The sequence below is a fragment of the Tachyglossus aculeatus genome, chromosome Y2 (assembly GCF_015852505.1).
Source record: "Tachyglossus aculeatus isolate mTacAcu1 chromosome Y2, mTacAcu1.pri, whole genome shotgun sequence".
Lineage (NCBI taxonomy): Eukaryota > Metazoa > Chordata > Mammalia > Monotremata > Tachyglossidae > Tachyglossus > Tachyglossus aculeatus.
The window spans coordinates 1,376,393-1,394,873 of record NC_052094.1 but is presented as its reverse complement, the minus strand read 5'-3'; positions in this window follow the sequence as shown (position 1 = coordinate 1,394,873).

Genomic DNA, 18,481 nt, shown 5'->3' with positions numbered 1-18,481 from the left:
TTGGTAATAACAAGGGCCTTTTCCCCGGGGTGGGGGGAGGTGGGGGGAGTCAGTCAGGACCGGACAGGGAAGGGGGGTTGGGGGCACTATAAGGAAGGTCGCTTAAGTTGTGTGGGAGGGGGGCGGTGGAAGCAGGGGGCGTCTGTGGTGGCACTCGGAGGAGAGGAGCCTTCCGGGAGCAGCGGGGGCCACGCGGTGTGATGGCGGGCGGGCGGGCCTCTCGGGAACGGAGTCCCAGGCGTCTGTGGTGGGACTCTCTGGAGCTCTGAGGAGAGGATCCTTCCGGGAGCAGCGGGCTTAACAAATATTATCATTGTTATTATTATACAGAGGGGGTTGATTAATAATTGCCACAAATGTTGAAGTTGATACTGGTTGATACCTTGCTTGAAGGGGGTGATCACTGGGTTGAGGAAAGGCTTTGAACAGAGTGGGTGAAAATGGAAAGAAGATCCAATGACACCGTAGAATTGGAATGTTTGGAAGGGCGATCAGAAGGCAAAAGATTAAGAGGAGGCTGGCGAAAATGAAACTGTATAACCACAATGCCATTTACTTGTAGCTAGTGATTCCAGAATTAAATTACCACTCAGTTTATTTTTCACACTCTCAAGTGCTTAGAACAGTGCTCTGCACACAGTAAGTGTTCAATAAATACCGCTGAGGATGATAAGGAAGAGTAGTAGTGAGCAGGAGATTGGAACAGTTTGGAGGAAATTGCCCCTGCAGACTCCATCCTATCCAGAGGGGGACAGGGAGTCCAGGCTGGGGAGTGTCAAGGTTTTTTGTTGGCTTTTTTTTTTAATATGATGAACAGTGAATCATCGCTTTATAAGCCTCACTGCCTCCACCATATGTCAGGTGTTCTCAGACTATGACAGTACATTACCTCAATCCACAACCAGTCAAGCTACCTCCTGCCAATACCTCCACACGGGGGTGGAAGTGTTATAAAAGGACCTACCCAGAGTCCACTACTTCAGGAAGATGAAGTAATGACTTTTAAGTGGGCGGGTTTATTTGTCCTTGACTATTCTTTAGCCTCTTTCTGTCCTACTTACCCAAAGTTTAAGACAGGAAGAAAGAACAGTTAATCGCATGAGTAATAACCAATTACAGGCAAAAGAAAAATATCCCCAGTGTCTGAGAATCAACGGATTGAATTACTGGTCCTTCGGAAGTTTAGTACTTGTTGCTAGAGTGTGGATTTCAATCCCAGTGTTTAGCAAGGACCATGTCTAAGTCTCATCCTTGCATTTTTTCCTCCGGTGTTTTGTACAGCACTCTTGTCCGTAGTAGGCATCTAGTAAGTAATAATAATAATGGCACTTATTAAGCGCTGACTATGTGCAAAGTACTGTTCTAAGCACTGAGGAGGTTACAAGGTGATCAGGTTGTCCCACGGGGGGCTCACAGTTTTAACCCCCATTTTACAGATGAGGGAACTGAGGCACAGAGAAGTGAAGTGACTTGCCCAAAGTCACACAGCTGACAGTTGGTGGAGCCGGGATTTTGAACCCATGATCCCTGTCTCCAAAGCCCAGACTCTTTCCACTGAGCCACGCTGCTTCTCAATGAATGAAAAGGGACGACTGGTTCTGTCTCCTGATCATCAGAGAAAGGACAATAACAATAAGAATCCCAGTTAGTAATAACCACAGAATCCCCTTCATCATAAGCCAATTAGGTTGCCATGTTCCCATCTCCCATTCTGCTAAACCACCTCTGCACACAGGAAGACTGTTTAGTGTGTGAATGTACTCTGGATGTTTTAGATCTCCTGCATTTCCCTTTTAACTGAGATCCCAAAGCTGTAAGCTCTCTCTTTTTTTTTTAATGGTATTTGTTAAGCACTTACTATGTGCCAGGGGCGGTACTAAGCACTGGGGTAGATATAAGCTAATTAGGTTGGACACAATCTGTGTCCCACACGGCACTCATAGTGTTAATCCCCATATTACAGATGAGGTAATTGAGGCACGGAGAAGTGACGTGACCTACTCAAGGCCACAGAGCACATAGCAACAGCAGAAGAGTCAAGATTAGAACTCAGGTCCCTCTGACTCTCCGGACCATGCTCTATCCACTGGGTCGCATTGCTTCTCCTTAGCGAGGGGCAGGGCCATCATCAGAAATGAACATGATACAGTCCAAGGGTCATAACCCATTCAGGTGTTACAGAGTGGGTTTACTTCTTTCCATTCAAATCAACTTTAGCTTTCATTCATTTTAAACATTGACTTGGGTCCAATTGTGTAGTTGGAAAATTAGGAATTGATGAAATTCTACAGGAAATGAAGTCTAGTATCGTATTTTTTTTTGGATGGAAATTGCACAAATGAAATAATGAAAATTAAAACCAAACTTTGATTGGATCTGTTAGGATTCCAGGAAGCCAGGAAACCTTCATGAGTTCTAATCCTGGCTCCGCCACATGTCTGCTGTGTGACCTTGGGCAAGTCACTTAACTTCTCTGAGCCTCAGTTATCTCATCTGTAAAATGGGGATTAAGACTGTGAGCTGAACCCCACTTGGGGCAACTTGATCACCTTGTTTCCCCCCCCCCAGCACTTAGAACAGTGCTTTGCACACAGTAAGCGCTTAACAAATGCCATCGTTATTTTTACTAATGTCCAAGGAAAATACTAACACTAAATTCTGTTGTGAGCTGTGGGGGAAGACGGGGAGATGAAGTCCTGGGAGTCAGAGGACCTGGGTTTTAACCTTTAAATGACCTCAGACCCACCATTGAACTCCTCTGTGCCTCAGTTTTCCGCATCTGTAAAATGGGGATTGTGTCAGACCTGATTATCTTATACCTGGCGCATGCTTAGTACAGTGTTTGGCCACCATCTGGAATCTCTCCAGCCTCAACTAGAAACCCACAGTTTACTGGATAGAGCAGAGGCCTGGGAGACAGAAGGTCATGGGTTCTATTCCCAATTCTGCCACTTGCCTGTTGTGTGACCTTGGGCAAGTCACTTCACTGGCCTTCAGGTACATCATCTGTAAAGTGGAGATGGAGGCTGTGAGCCCCATGTGGGACAGGGTCTGTGTCCAACTTGATTTGTTTATATCCACCCCAGGGCTTAGTATAGTGCCTGGCACATAGTAAGCACCTAACAAATACCACCGCTATTATTACAGTCCAAAAGCCCAGGGAAACTGTTGAACAAGACAGCACTGAAAAGCAGGCTCCTTCAGGCCCACCTCTAATATGAACAAATCTGACTTTGCAATTTGGCGACTAGGATCCCGTCCACTTCTCCCCACTCAGAGGCGACATCATTCCTCTTTTATGGAGAGCGGCATTCATCTGAAAGCACTACGTGCACAACTTCACTTGGTGCTGCAGTTTCCTCTGAAAACCTTTCAGCAGGTTCCCTCTGACTGCTTTCCGGCTCCCTGTGGTGGGGAAGCGGGGTTAGGCAGGGAGGGTCTGTCCGAACACCAGAGAAGGGGCCGAAACCATCATCCCTCGGTTTGCCTCAGTTGGTCGAGTCCTCCTGCCCTGGGTTGGAGTACGGCTTCACTTACTGCAAGCTATTTTATGGTATAGTGAATAGAGCCCGGGCTTGGAAGCCAGGTGGTCAGGGGTTCTAACCTCAGCTCTGCTCTGCTGTGTGACCTTGAGCAAGTCACTTTACTGGACCTCAGTTATCTCATCTGTAAAATGGCAACTGAGACTATGAGCCCCTGTGCCCACCTAGATTTGTTTGTACCCACCCCAATGCTTAGTACAGAGCACCTGGTATATAGTAAGCACATAATAGATACTATTACTATTGTTGTTAAATTTCCTCCCCCAAATTATGCTGGTTCATAAGTGACTTATTTCTAGAATGAAAGGGAGCACTCAGGCCTCTTTGCTCTGTCATAGTACAGAGTTCCAAATTCACTCACAAGCTGTTTCAAAGCCTTCAAAGGATGATTAGTAGATAAATTGCTTAAATGGGCAAGTGTGCACAACCCTACTTCAAGGAATCTAGACTAGAACAATAGCAAAACTGTTGACCCAGTGGATCAAGTCTATGAAATCTGTTGCAGTGGATTCTCTCAGGTGCTAAAAAGAGTTCTCTGCACACAATAAGCTCGTTCAAGCTCTCATCCTATCCTGTCTGGACTACTGCATCAGCCTTCTCTCTGATCTCCCATCCTCTGTCTCTCCCCACTTCAATCCATACTTCATGCTGCAGCCCGGATTGTCATTGTCCAGAAACGCTCTGGGCATGTTACTCCCCTCCTCAAAAATCTCCAGTGCCTACCAGTCAATCTATGCATCAGGCAGAAACTCCTCACCCTGGTCTTCAAGGCTCTCCATCACCTCGCCCCCTCCTACCTCACCTCCCTTCTCTCCTTCTACAGCCCACCCCGCACCCTCTGCTCCTCTGCCACTAATCTTGTCACTGTACCTCGTTCTCGCCTGTCCCACCATCGACCCCCGGCCCACGTCATCCCCTGGACCTGGAATGCCCTCCCTCTGCCCATCAGCCAAGCTAGCTCTCTTCCTCCCTTCAAGGCCCTACTGAGAGCTCACCTCCTCCAGGAGGCCTTCCCAGACTGAGCCCCTTCCTTCCTCTCCCCCTCGTCCCCTTCTCCATCCCCCATCTTACCTCCTTCCCCTCCCCATAGCACCTGTATATATGTATATATGTTTGTACATATTTATCACTCTATTTATTTATTTATTCATTTATTTATTTATTTATTTATTTTACTGGTACATATCTATTCTATTTATTTTATTTTGTTAGTATGTTTGGTTTTGTTCTCTGTCTCCCCCTTTTAGACTGTGAGCTCACTGTTGGGTAGGGACTGTCTCTATATGTTGCCAACTTGTACTTCCCAAGTGCTTAGTACAGTGCTTTGCACACAGTAAGTGCTCAATAAATACGATTGATTGATTGATTTTAAAAAATGATATTTGTTAAGCATTTACAACGTGTCTGACATACTAACCACTAGAGTAGATACAAGCTATTCAGGTTGTACACAGTTTATGCATCAAATACCATCACTATGTTGATTATTCTGTGTATCTGCATCATCTCAATCTGTTTGTTCCTCTACCGTATCCCCTGGATCCTGGCTCACCTACATAAAACAGGGGGCGTTTCAATGACGTCTCCTCTTAGCAAGCAATGGACTAAACATCATTAGGGTCTAGGTACTGTCATTTGGCATGAAGCAATGAGGTTTCAAAAGCAACTTCGAAGTAGGTCCTGGGTGAATTGTGCCTGATGGCTTTAGTCTAATCCCCACTGAACTTTTGTTCCCATAATTAGAATCACTACCCAAAGGTCTCTAGTTAAGGAGGCCCGGGATTTAAATACCTAGTTTTAAATTGTCACGGTTGAATGAAATAAGTGTTCTTGTGTGATACTGGAAATGTTTGGGACCAAGGAGGAGGCCGTCACTTCTCATTTAAACATTGTCCAGCTAGGAATAACGATTATTCCTGAGTTCTGAACACATCAGCAGAGTAGAAGCTTAGTCACGCAAATCGCTTTTACTCAGTAGACCCCTACTGTAGAAAGGCAGAGGGCAATCCCAGATTTTATCTGCATTGGTTTTTGAAATTCTTAAGGCATATAACCAAGGGCTGAAAAAACGTTTTTCAGCTTTACCAAAAAGATAATGGTTCAGGCTGCTAGATTTGGTGTGCTTGTACTGCTAGGGGCTCCCTCCTTCTCCACCACCCTGCTGACCAGAGGGAAATGGTTTTATGTCACATGTTTTGTTGTGGCTCCAAGGACAGCTGTGCATATGGGCCATCTTTCAAAGTGACTCCGTCTTTTTAGAACTCTGGGCCACTGTATTACAATCTAATTTATTGTGCACATAAGCATGGAGGCATGACAGAGGCGCTAAGGCGAACCAGATGGAGGAAAGTCAGAGGTGAGAATAAAGTCAGGGAGTTTAAGAGGGAAGGAAAGGCAGACAAGGGATTGAGCCTCTGTAATGGGTAGGGTAAAGTGAGAGCACAGGAATTCATTCGATCATATTTATTGAGCGCTTATTGTGTGCAGAGCACTGTACTAAATGCTTGGGATCATAATTATAATACATTTAGTTTTTGTTAAGCATCTACTATGTGCCAAGAACTGTACTAAGCACTGGGGAGGTACGAGAGTATCAATCAATCAATCAATCAGTCGTATTTATTGAGCACTTACTGTGTGCAGAGCACTGTACTAATTGCTTGGGAAGTTACAAGTTGGCAACATAGAGAGACAGTCCCTACCCAACAGTGGGCTTACAGTCTAGAAGGGGGAGACAGAGAACAAAACCAAACATATGAACAAAATAAAATAAATAGAATAGATATGTACAAATAAAATAAATAAATAAATAAATAGAGTAATACAGGTGCTGTGGGGAAGGGAAGGAGGTAAGATGAGGGGGATGGAGAGGGGAACGAGGGGGAGAGGAAGGAGGGGGCTCAGTTTGGGAAGGCCTCCTGGAGGAGGTGAGATCAGGCTTTCCATCCCCGGCCTCTCTCTCTCTCTTTCTCACTTGCCTCACCAATCACTGAACGAACCCGTTCCCAGATGCCGGGTGACAGTCTGCCATCTCCCTGTAGACTGCAAGATCCTTACAGGCCGGGAGAGTGTCTACCAACTCTATTGTGCTTAACCAAGCACTTAGTACAGTGCTCTGCACACAGTAAACACTCAGGAAACCTATTTATTCATATTAAAGTCTGTCTCCCCTTCTTGACTGTAAGCTCATTGTGGGCAGGAAATGTCTTCCAAGCACTTAGTACAGTGCCGTATACACAGTAAGTGCTCAATAAATAATTATGATTGAAATAATGAATGTAAATAGCATAGATTGGTTGATTTGGATTGGCACTGTGGTCAGGAATCCAATTTAGAAGATAATTCCCTGACTTCCACTTTATTTGAAGGGCCACCCCAGAAGGATGAATCCATTAGGTTCATCAATAATGAGACCAACAAACACCCAATCCTAATATTTATTGAGGGGGGGAAAAGTGTGTTTATCCATCTAAAACATAGGAAATCTCTCATGAAATCTCTCGCTCCATCCCTTCTCCCCTCCTTAACTTCCATCTTCAACCGCTCACTCTCCATTGGTTCCTTCCCCTCTGCCTTCAAACATGCCCATGTCTCTTCCATCCTAAAAAAACCCTCTCTTGACCCCACCTCACCTTCTACTTATCGTCCCATATTCCTCCTACCATTCCTTTCCAAACTCCTTGAACGAGTTGTCTACACACGCTGCCTCGAATTCCTCAACAACAACTCTCTCCTCGACCCCCTCCAGTCTGGCTTCCGTCCCCTACATTCCACAGAAACTGCCCTCTCAAAGGTTACCAATGACCTCCTGCTTGCCAAATCCAACGGCTCCTACTCTGTCCTAATCCTCCTCGACCTCTCAGCTGCCTTTGACACTGTGGACCACCCCCTTCTTCTCAACACGCTATCTGACCTTGGCTTCACAGACTCCGTCCTCTCCTGGTTCTCCTCTTATCTCTCCGGTCGTTCTTTCTCAGTCTCTTTTGCAGGCTCCTCCTCCCCCTCCCATTCTCTCACTGTGGGGGTTCCCCAAGGTTCAGTGCTTGGTCCCCTTCTGTTCTCGATCTACACGCACTCCCTTGGTGACCTCATTCACTCCCATGGCTTCAACTATCATCTCTACGCTGATGACATCCATATCTACATCTCTGCCCCTGCTCTCTCCCCCTCTCTCCAGGCTTGCATCTCCTCCTGCCTTCAGGACATCTCCATTTGGATGTCTGCCCGCCACCTAAAGCTCAACATGTCGAAGACTGAACTCCTTGTCTTCCCTCCCAAACCTTGCCCTCTTCCTGACTTTCCCATCTCTGTTGACGGCACTACCATCCTTCCCGTCTCACAAGCCCACAAACTTGGTGTCATCCTCGACTCCGCTCTCTCATTCACCCCTCACATCCAAGCCGTGACCAAAACCTGCCGGTCTCAGCTCCACAACATTGCCAAGATCTGCCCTTTCCTCTCCATCCCAACTGCTACCCTGCTCATTCAAGCTCTCATCCTATCCCGTCTGGACTACTGCATCAGCCTTCTCTCTGATCTCCCATCCTTGTGTCTCTCTCCACTTCAATCTATACTTCATGCTGCTGCCCGGATTATCTTTGTCCAGAAACGCTCTGGGCATATCACTCCCCTCCTCAAAAATCTCCAGTGGCTACCAATCAATCTGCGCATTAGGCAGAAACTCCTCACCCTTGGCTTCAAGGCTGTCCATCACCTCGCCCCCTCCTACCTCACCTCCCTTCTCTCCTTCTACAGCCCAGTCCGCACCCTCCGCTCCTCCACCGCTGATCTCCTCACCGTACCTCGCTCTCGCCTGTCCCGCCATCGACCCCCGGCCCACGTCATCCCCCGGGCCTGGAATGCCCTCCCTCTGCCCCTCCGCGAAGCTAGCTCTCTTCCTCCCTTCAAGGCCCTGCTGAGAGCTCACCTCCTCCCGGAGGCCTTCCCAGACTGAGCCCCTTCCTTCCTCTCCCCCTCGTCCCCCTCTTCATCCCCCCCCATCTTACCTCCTTCCCTTCCCCACAGCACCTGTATATATGTATATATGTTTGTACATATTTATTACTCTATTTATTTATTTATTTATTTATTTATTTTGTACGTATCTATTCTATTTATTTTATTTTGTTAGTATGTTTGGTTTTGTTCTCTGTCTCCCCCTTTTAGACTGTGAGCCCACTGTTGGGTAGGGACTGTCTCTATATGTTGCCAATTTGTACTTCCCAAGCGCTTAGTACAGTGCTCTGCACATAGTAAGCGCTCAATAAATACGATTGATGATGATGATGATGATGATAGGAAGATCAAACAACCCTTACAGCTGAAATTTCGATCATATGTTTTCAAAGTCTAACTTGGAGAGTTACTATTATTATTGCTTTAAAGTTCAAGTGACCCTAAAAGTTTTCAGAGCTCACACAACCCAATCTCATTCATTTATCCAAATTTTCAGTGTGCTGAACTAACCTCCGGCCCGTTTTTTTTTCCCCGATAACTGGCTTTTTAACTGTTTTTCATGGTGTTATACAACTGAAGTCATTCATTCATTCCCAGGAGTGAGGGAGTTAGTGCCTGCTCTCCTCCTTTGAGGGCTGAATTAAGCCTTTGGCTCAGATGATGTTTATAAGATGATTCTGACCCGTTTTCCTTCTGCAGGAGAAGGAAATGCAATGTCCCAGTTCTCTGGCTGAAAAGTAACACTGATTATTTGGGCTGAGACTGATTTTAATTCTGTTCTTTTTAACCTATAGAAAAGTAGTAGCTTGGGGACTTCATTCCCTTCTACAAGCCTCCTCCTGTTGTACATTTGGCAAGAAAGATACTAAAAGGGAAATCCTATCCTCATAAGACTTGTTCAGTCATCATTGCTGGAAGTCTTCAATCAGTCATTTATTGAGTGCTTATGGTATGCAGGACAGTGTACTAAGTGCTTGGGGAATACAATATAACAGTTGGTAGACACATTCCCTGCACAAAGTGAGTTTATAATCTAGAGGGGGAGACAGATATTAATATAAATTACAAATATGTACATAAGTGCTGTAGGGTTAAGGGAGGGGTGAATTAATGGAACAAGTGCAAAGGTGAAGCAGAAGGGAGTGGGAGAAAAATGAAGTCTGTCAGGGAAGGCCTCTTGGAGATCTGCTTTCAAAAAGGCTTTGCAGGTGGGGATTTCTTACTCTTAGGAGCCTTAAGGACCAGAAACTGCTTTTAAACTCTCTCATTATTGCATTTGTTAAACACTTACTGTGTGTCAAGCATTGTTCTATGCCCTGGGATAGATAAAAGTTAGTCAACCTGGGCTCAGTCCCTGTTCCACATGGCCTTAGAGTCCAAGTAGGAGGATATAGAATTTAATCCTAATTTTGCAGTTGAGGAAACAGATGCACAAAAGCATTAAATGACTTGCCCAAGGTAACAAGCAATTTTTTTGATGTTTTTTGTTAAGTGCCTACTTTGTGCAAAGCACTGTTCTATGTGCTTCAACTGACAGAGGCAGGATTAGAACCCAGGTCCTCTGAGTCCCAAACCCATGGTCTTTCCACTAGGTAATGCTGCTTGATTGATGTCCATTTTAGGTAGGTCATATTTCATACTGACTGTATGAAGGAAGCTTGTATCAGAGATGGGGCAATCAAAACATCTTGCTCTATTGGACAGTAGCCCCTGGACTCCAGCTCACTGTTTCCCAAACTTTAATTTAAAAAAAATCACAATTTCTGCCTCATCAGTTTAAGAGTGCTACATAGGTGTTAAGTCCAGGGTCTGAACACCATAGTTGTGTAGAAAATATCCAGTTTGGATGGGCCTAGATTGGGGTTACCCTTTTTACTTCAGTTGTACTTGCTGAGCACTTACCATCTTCAAAGAACATTACTAAACACTTGGGAGATCTATAATGTAAGAGTTGGAAGATAAGCATGGCTCCTCACTGTGCCTCATTCTCGCCTGTCCTCCCATCAACCCCCGGCCCACATCCTCCCGGTGGTCTGGAATGCCCTCCCTTCGCACATCCGCCAAGCTAGCTCTTTTCCTCCCTTCAAAGCCCTACTGAGAGCTCACCTCCTCCAGGAGGCCTTCCCACACTGACCCCCTCCTTCCTCTCCCCCACCTCCCCCTCCCCATCCCCCAGCCCTACCTCCTTCCCCTCCCCACAGCACCTGTATATATGTTTGTACATATTTATTACTCTATTTTACTTGTACATATTTACTATTCTATTTATTTTGTTAATATGTTTTGTTGTCTGTTTCCCCCTTCTAGACTGAGAACCCTCTATTGGGTAGGGACTGTCTCTATATGTTGCCAACTTGTACTTCCCAAGCACTTAGTACAGTGTTCTGCACACAGTAAGCACTCAATAAATACAACTGAATGACTGAATGGTTCAGTGCCCAACAAGGCAGTGTTGCCTAATGGAAAGAGCACAGGCTTGGCTTCTTATCCCAGCTCTGCCACTTGCCTGCTGAGTGACCCTGGGCAAATTACTTCTCTGGGCCTCATTTTCCTTACCTGCAAAATGAAGATTAAATGTCCTTTCTCCCCGTTACCAAGACTGTAAGCCCACTGAGGTACAAGGACTGCGCTCAACCTGATTATCTCGTATCTGCCCCTGTGCTTGGCATAAAAAAAGCAGTTTAATCCTACCATTATTAAGCAGAGCAGAACCCGAGGAACCTATAGATATCACACTCTAGCCATGATATGACAAGCCCGTGAACTAAACAGTTGGACATTGGAGCGGAGAGAAAGGGGTGGCTGGATGAAAGAGAAAACCAATCCATGATGTCCTCCCCCCAGCTCCACTACTGTCTGCCATGTGACCTTGGGCAGTCACTTCACTTCTCTGGGCCTCAGTTAGTCCATCTGTCAAACGGGAATTGAGACTGAGCCCCACAGGGTACAGGGACTGTATCCAACCAATTTGCTTGTATCTACCCCAGTGCTTAGTACAGTGCCTGGCACATAGTAAGCATTTAAATGCCACAATTATTATTACCACCAATCCAGTCATGGTAGTCTTGTTGGCCAGTGGGAAGGAATGGCAATACCAACCAGTGTTGTGATCGGGTTTGTCTGATCTCCATTTTGTTTTCCCATACCTTCCTCCCATCCTTTTGTACACCCTTCTTCACAGAAGAAGAATGCCCGCCAAAACTTCCCGCCACAAAACCTGCCTAACAAAAGGCCTCCCCCACCCTGACCTGCCCGACAAGAGCCCTCCCCCACCCTGTTCAGGGCCGTTTATGACCCCAAGCGAAAATTAACCAATTGCAAGCCTCTGTTTCTGTAAACTTTCCACTGATTTGCAACTCCTGACCGATAGCCTTGCGTTTTTTGTGCCTTTATATACTCCGGCCCTACCCCTGATCAGGGTTGCTTGATCTGGGTTCCTGGCCCCTTGCAGCCGCACGCTAATAAAATCCACTTCTAAATTACTACCTGGGTCTCACTCGCTGATTCTCGGCACAACATTTGGAGGCCCCAGCGAGATTCACGGTGTCCCGTGTCACCGTGGAGACCCAACCTGGGAGGACCTCGGCCTCGGGGGAAGGAGACCATTCTGCTCTGACTTCTAGGGGGGCCGGCCCCTGAGACGTTCCAGGGCCCCGGAACTCAAGGCTGAGAGGTCTAAACTGTCCCCTGACGCCGACTGAACCTCATTTCGGCCTGGTGGATCCTGGGATCGGCACGATCAACAACTTCCGGAGGTAACTTGGTTTCTGTTTTCTGGAGGGAACGAGTGTCGGACGCGGCATTTAGCGCTTTGTGCCTTGATTCCCCGGGCACCCCAAGACGTTGGGTCACTGCCTGATTCTGGTTCTGGTTCTGGTTCCGCGGTTGTCTATGAATCTGTTCTATATGTGGAAGCGTTGCCTTTAGGAAATTCTGTTTTACGGTCGTCTGTCTGAAACCGCCTCGCTCACAGACCGCCAGGCAGGTTTCCACCTGGATCGGGACGAATATCTTCAAGGCAACTTCTCCAATGTCTACTGGAAGGATGTGTTCACCTCCAGGTTGTTGTTTGTTTTTGTCTCTGTGTTGTAAGAATGGGAGGTTCAGCCAGCTCTCCAGAAACGCCTTTGGGCTGTAGGCTCAGTCACTTTAAAGAACGATACCGGGATGGGTATGATTATGGGATTACCCTAAAGAAACAGAAGCTCATTCTATTTTGCATGAATGAGTGGCCCACCTTCGGGATGGGGTGGCCCCCTCAGGGTAGTTTTGATAAGCAAATTGTAAACAAGGTTTGGAGAATTGTGACTGGGACCCACTGGCCACCCCGATCAGTTCCCCTATATTGACGTTTGCCTGGACCTCATTACCCACCCCCCTCCCTGGTTGAAAAACTGCTCCCTGAAAAGGGGCATCCGAGTTCTTTTTGCCCAGCCTAAAAAAGGGCCCCCTTCCAGGGACCCCCTCCCACAAAAAAGTCCTCCAGGAGTCCCAGGAGGATGATCTTCCCCCTCCTTGTAACGCCCTTTGGGACGTCCCGCAGTTTGAGGGCCCGCCCTGGACTCTCAGAGAGAGTCGAGTGGCACAGGCCCCATTAAAGGTACCCAGATTCGAGTATTGGGATGGATCTCCAAAATATGGACGGGGGAGGTCACTTATCGTTGTACATGTTTCCATAAGCGCTTGGTACTGTGGTCGGTGCATGGTTAAAGTTCTCTAGGTATTAGAAAGTGACGGGAGTGTCTGTTTGACTTGAGGAAACGAAGGTGGGAAAAGGAAAAATCTCAGTCAAAACCGAGTGGTGGGAAGTCCCTCCCGGAAATTCCGGAAGGCAGTCCGATGAACTTCCAAAGTATGAGAAAAGAGAAGAAATTAATTATAAAAATTATTATTAAATAATTACATATTACTGCCTAACTTGGGCTGGCACCCACCTCGGAGGGAACGTCTTCTGGCCAAAGTATGGATCCTCCGAGGACTGGGTTTGCCAAGAATTGAACATCTATGTAATTATGAGGGAACCCCGGAATGTTGGGGAATTTGTGTATGCTGCAGTCTGGCTGCTGTCGGTGGGTAAATTTGTGCTGAAGGAAATAGATGAGAAGAAAGATAGAGGGGGAAGAAAGAGAAAAACTGGCACGCCAAAGTGATGTTGCAGACTCCAAAACAACAGGAAAAAGCAAAGAAAGATTATGATATAAATCGTGCAGGCGGCTGCAAAGTCGATCATGACTTATTACGCCTGCGGCCGGCAGGGGCATATGAAAAGAGAGTGTCCTCAGCGGGAAAAAGAAAAGAGTTCTAGGTACATGAAGGAAAAGGGAAGAAAGAAAAGGGAAGGTGAAGCAATTGCAGTTGAAGGAAATTGTCTGCTCAGGCATCTACACCTTGCGAAGCAGGTGTCCCATAAGGGGGGAATGAGGGGTGGAGAGATTGCCTCTGAAGGAAATTGTATGTGTATGAAGGTTAGAGTAAGTGTGTATGAAGAAGAAAGAGAAGGGACAGAAGATAATTTTAGTAATTCCTTCATGGAGGGGGAACACTAGGGGGATCAGGAGCCCATAGAACAAGCCCACCCTGAGCCCTTGACAAATTTGAGGGTGGGCAGAGAAAAACAAGATTAATAAGATTATACCTTTTTGATAGGCATGGGCGCTGCCTGGTCATCTCTAACCAGACTGCCGATCGGGGCCAGAATCGAGAGGGAAACCATTAGCATCTCGGGGGTGCAGGGGGAGAACTTCCCGGTCCCTGTTACAGAGACCTTAGAACTAGAATACCTAGGGTTAAACTTCTCGGGAAAATTCCTGATCATACTCGGAGCCGGGGTAAACTTGTTGGGAGGGCTCTTAACCTCGGCAGGAAAAACCATTAAAAATAAGGAGGAGATTTTGTCTTTACTAGACACGGTCTGGTTGCCGGCCCGGGTGGCCAGCATCCATTGCCCCGGGCACCAGCCCGGGGACTCACCCGAGGCCATTGGCAATCAGGCGGCAGATGAGGCTGCCCAAGAGGCGGCAAAGTCCCCTCCCGGTGTTGCCCCCTTATGCCCCGTTTTTGACCCTAATGATACACCGGCCCCTCACTACTCCCCCTCGGATGATTCCTTCGCAAAACAAAAAGGGGGGACTAGAGACAGGTCAGGATGGTGGGTCCTTCCAGAGGGAAGAATTTTTGTCCCTGAGGCAGTAGGGAGAGAATGGATCATGCGGCTACACCAGATCACCCCTCTGGGGGCACGAAAGATGGGCTTGTTGTTGAGAGGTAGGTACTTTATCCCACACTTGAACAGCCCCTTAGCTAGCATAACCACCAGTGTGGAACATGTGCACAGGTAAATGCAAAGCAGGGGAAGGCTGCTCCCTCAGGAGTCAGATTGCCAGAATTGCAGCCAGGAGAAAACTGGGAGGTAGACTTTACGAAGGTGAAAGCCCCCGCGGCAGGCTATCAATACCTCCTGGTATTTGTTGACACTTTTTCAGGGTGGGTAGAAGCTTTCCCAGTTAAACACGAAACAGCCATGGTAGTGGTGAAAAAGATTCTAAATGAACTTCTCCCGTGATTTGGTCTCCCACTGGGACTCGGGTCTGAAAATGGTCCAGCATTTTCATAGTGTATAACACTATGACATTCCCTGATAAAAAGACCTTCCCTTAGCTGAACTTTCAAGTTCTATTCCTCGCTACAAAATGGTTACCCAGGCCTGGTCACATTTCCTGAGCCAAGCAACTCAGCATTCTTGTCAGCATCTGGAAATGGCATATTTCCCCTCCACCCATCAAAAATGCATCCATTGCAATGCTTTCTTTTAATGGCAAAGCGCAGGTTTCATGGCTTTTCTGTCGTTTTATTACCTTGTCATTTCCACAGGCCTTACGTGCAAATATGTTCTCTCTCTCAAAAGCTAAACATCTCACAGAGCACAATATATCTAATGTAATAATTAAATGTCGTCACGCTAATGTGTATGAGTGTTTTGAGCTTTATCACTAATTGCTGTGTTAGCATGAATTAGACAGAGAAGTAATTAGGGCGCCAAATGCAGCTGCGTCTTGGATGATGCATTTGCAGGGTTGGGGGTGTAAGATGGTCTGTATGTGAGAGAAAGGGGATGGACACACCAAACACACACACTTTCCTCCTTGCTGACTTCACTCAGGTGCTTGCTAGTCTATGGTCTGCTAGAGTGGACCATAGAATGCAATGTGAAATGGACGTCTTTGCCTGTGAGTCTGGAGTGGAAACTCTTTATGTCGGCACTTTTCTGGAATCAGCTTTACAGGGATGGCTTCTCTCTCAACCAGAATTAATGGAACACAGCTTTTGGAGTTTAAAGAAAGTATGTTTATCTTCAGGACAACCTAGTATGTGGTGCGGGTTTATTTTTTTGTTGGTTTTTTTTTTTAAAAAGGAAACTGAAAGACATCTGGTTTTAGCCCTTTCCTAGTCTTCCATTCCTGCAGCCCTAGTGCCAGTGCAAGTTTCCTCCCCTTCCTTCCTCTCCCCGTTCTTGCCAAAGAGAGGGCTCTTGTCTGAAGAGAGGGCTGCTCAGTTTCTGCATCTCATGAATCCCCCTCCTCCCCCCCACTGGGCTCTTTCTACACTAGTTCCTTGGAAAATGAATTCATTCAGTCCTATTTATTGAGCCCTTACAGTGTGTAGAGCAATCCACTAAGCACTTAGGAGAATACAATATAGCAATAAACACATTCCCTGCCCACAGTGAGTTTACCATGGGGGGTTGGGGGCCATGAGGGGGAAACAGACATCAGTACAAATGAATTACAGATAAGTGAATATTTCCTGCCTACAAGGAGCTTACCAGGGGATCACTGTAATATTTACCATTTGGAGTCAAAATAAGTCATTGAGTACATATGTAAGCAGAGTGTTGCCCACATTATCAGCACAACACAGCTTGTGTTAAATATTAGCTAGATTCAGGTGAGCAGCCTCAAAGTTTGGGCACTGTAGTCCTCTAAAGTGACTCTGCAGCTGGCCCCAGAGGAGACATGACCCAACCCCACCCCCCACCCCCCACCCCCACAAGAATACTACAGTGCAGATGCCTGAGATGTGGGGAGGGAAGTCTAGGACTTGAGTCATGACTAATTAGAGAAGCAGCATGGCTCAGTGGAAAGAACCCGGGCTTTGGAGTCAGAGGTCATGGGTTCAAATCCCATCGTTTTGGGGTGACATTTCTCTGACGAAATCCGTCCACCAACTGTGTTGTAGTGTCCTCTCCAAAGTGCTTAGGACAGTGCTCTGCAAACAGTGGTTTTCTGTAAAAGATTAAGAAGAAAATTAAACTTCTGACAGGAAAAAAAGGCTCGCATCTCCTCCTGCCTTCAGGACATCTCCATCTGGATGTCTGCCCGCCACCTAAAACTCAACATGTCGAAGACTGAACTCCTTGTCCTCCCAAGCCCTGCCCTCTCCCTGACTTTCCCATCTCTGTTGACAGCACTACCATCCCTCCCGTCTCACAAGCCCGCAAACTTGGTGTCATCCTCGACTCCGCTCTCTCATTCACCCCTCACATCCAAGCCGTGACCAAAACCTGCTGGTCTCAGCTCCGCAACATTGCCAAGATCTGCCCTTCCTCTCCTTCCAAACCGCTACCCTGCTCATTCAAACTCTCATCCTATCCTGTCTGGACTACTGCATCAGCCTTCTCTCTGATCTCCCATCCTCATGTCTCTCCCCACTTCAATCCATACTTAATGCTGCTACCCGGATTATCTTTGTTCATAAACCCTCTGGGCATGTTATTCCCCTCCTCAAAAATCTCCAGTGGCTACCAATCAATCTGCGCATCAGGCAGAAACTCCTCACCCTGGGCTTCAAGGCTGTCCATCACCTCATCCCCTCCTACCTCACCTCCCTTCTCTCCTTCTACAGCCCAGCCCACACCCTCCACTCCTCTGCCGCTAATCTCCTCACCGTACCTCGTTCTTGCCTGTCCCGCCATCAACCCCCGGCCCACGTCATCCCCCGAACCTGGAATGCCCTCCCTCTGCCCCTCCGCCAAGCGAGCTCTCTTCCTCCCTTCAAGGCCCTACTGAGCGCTCACCTCCTCTAGGAGGCCTTCCCAGACTCAGCCCCTTCCTTCCTCTCCCCCTCGTCCCCCTCTCCATCCCCCCATCTTACCTCCTTCCCTTCCCCACAGTACATATTTATTACTCTATTTATTTATTTATTTATTTATTTTACTTGTACATATCTATTCTATTTATTTTATTTTGTTGGTATGTTTGGTTTTGTTCTCTGTCTCCCCCTTTTAGACTGTGAGCCCACTGTTGGGTAGGGACTGTCTCTGTGTGTTGCCAACTTGTACTTCCCAGGCGCTTAGTACAGTGCTCTGCACACAGTAAGTGCTCAATAAATACGATTGATTGATTGATTCATCCCAGCTCTGCCATTTGTCAGCTGTGTGACTTTGGGCAAGTCATTAACTTCTCTGTGCCTCAGTTACCTCTTCTGTCAAATGGGGATTGAGACTGAGCCCCCCGTGGGACAACCTGATTAACTTGTAATCTCCCCAGTGCTTAGAAAAGTGCTTTGCACATAGTAAGCGCTTAATAAATGCCATCAATCAATCAATCAATCAATCAAGCATATTTATTGAGCGCTTACTGTGTGCAGAGCACTGTACTAAGTGCTTGGGAAGTACAAGTTGGCAACATATAGGGACAGTCCCTACCCAACAGTGGGCTCACAGTCTAGAAGGGGGAGACAGAGAACAAAATCAAACATATTAACAAAATAAAGTAAATACAATAGACATGTACAAGTAAAACAAACAAACAAACAAACAAACAAACAAATAAATAAATAAATAAATAAATAAATAAATAAATAGAGTGATAAATATGTACAAACATGTATACATATATACAGGTGCTGTGGGGAAGGGAAGGAGGTAAGATGGGGGAAGGAGGGGGGACGAGGGGGAGAGGAAGGAGGGGGCTCAGTCTGGGAAG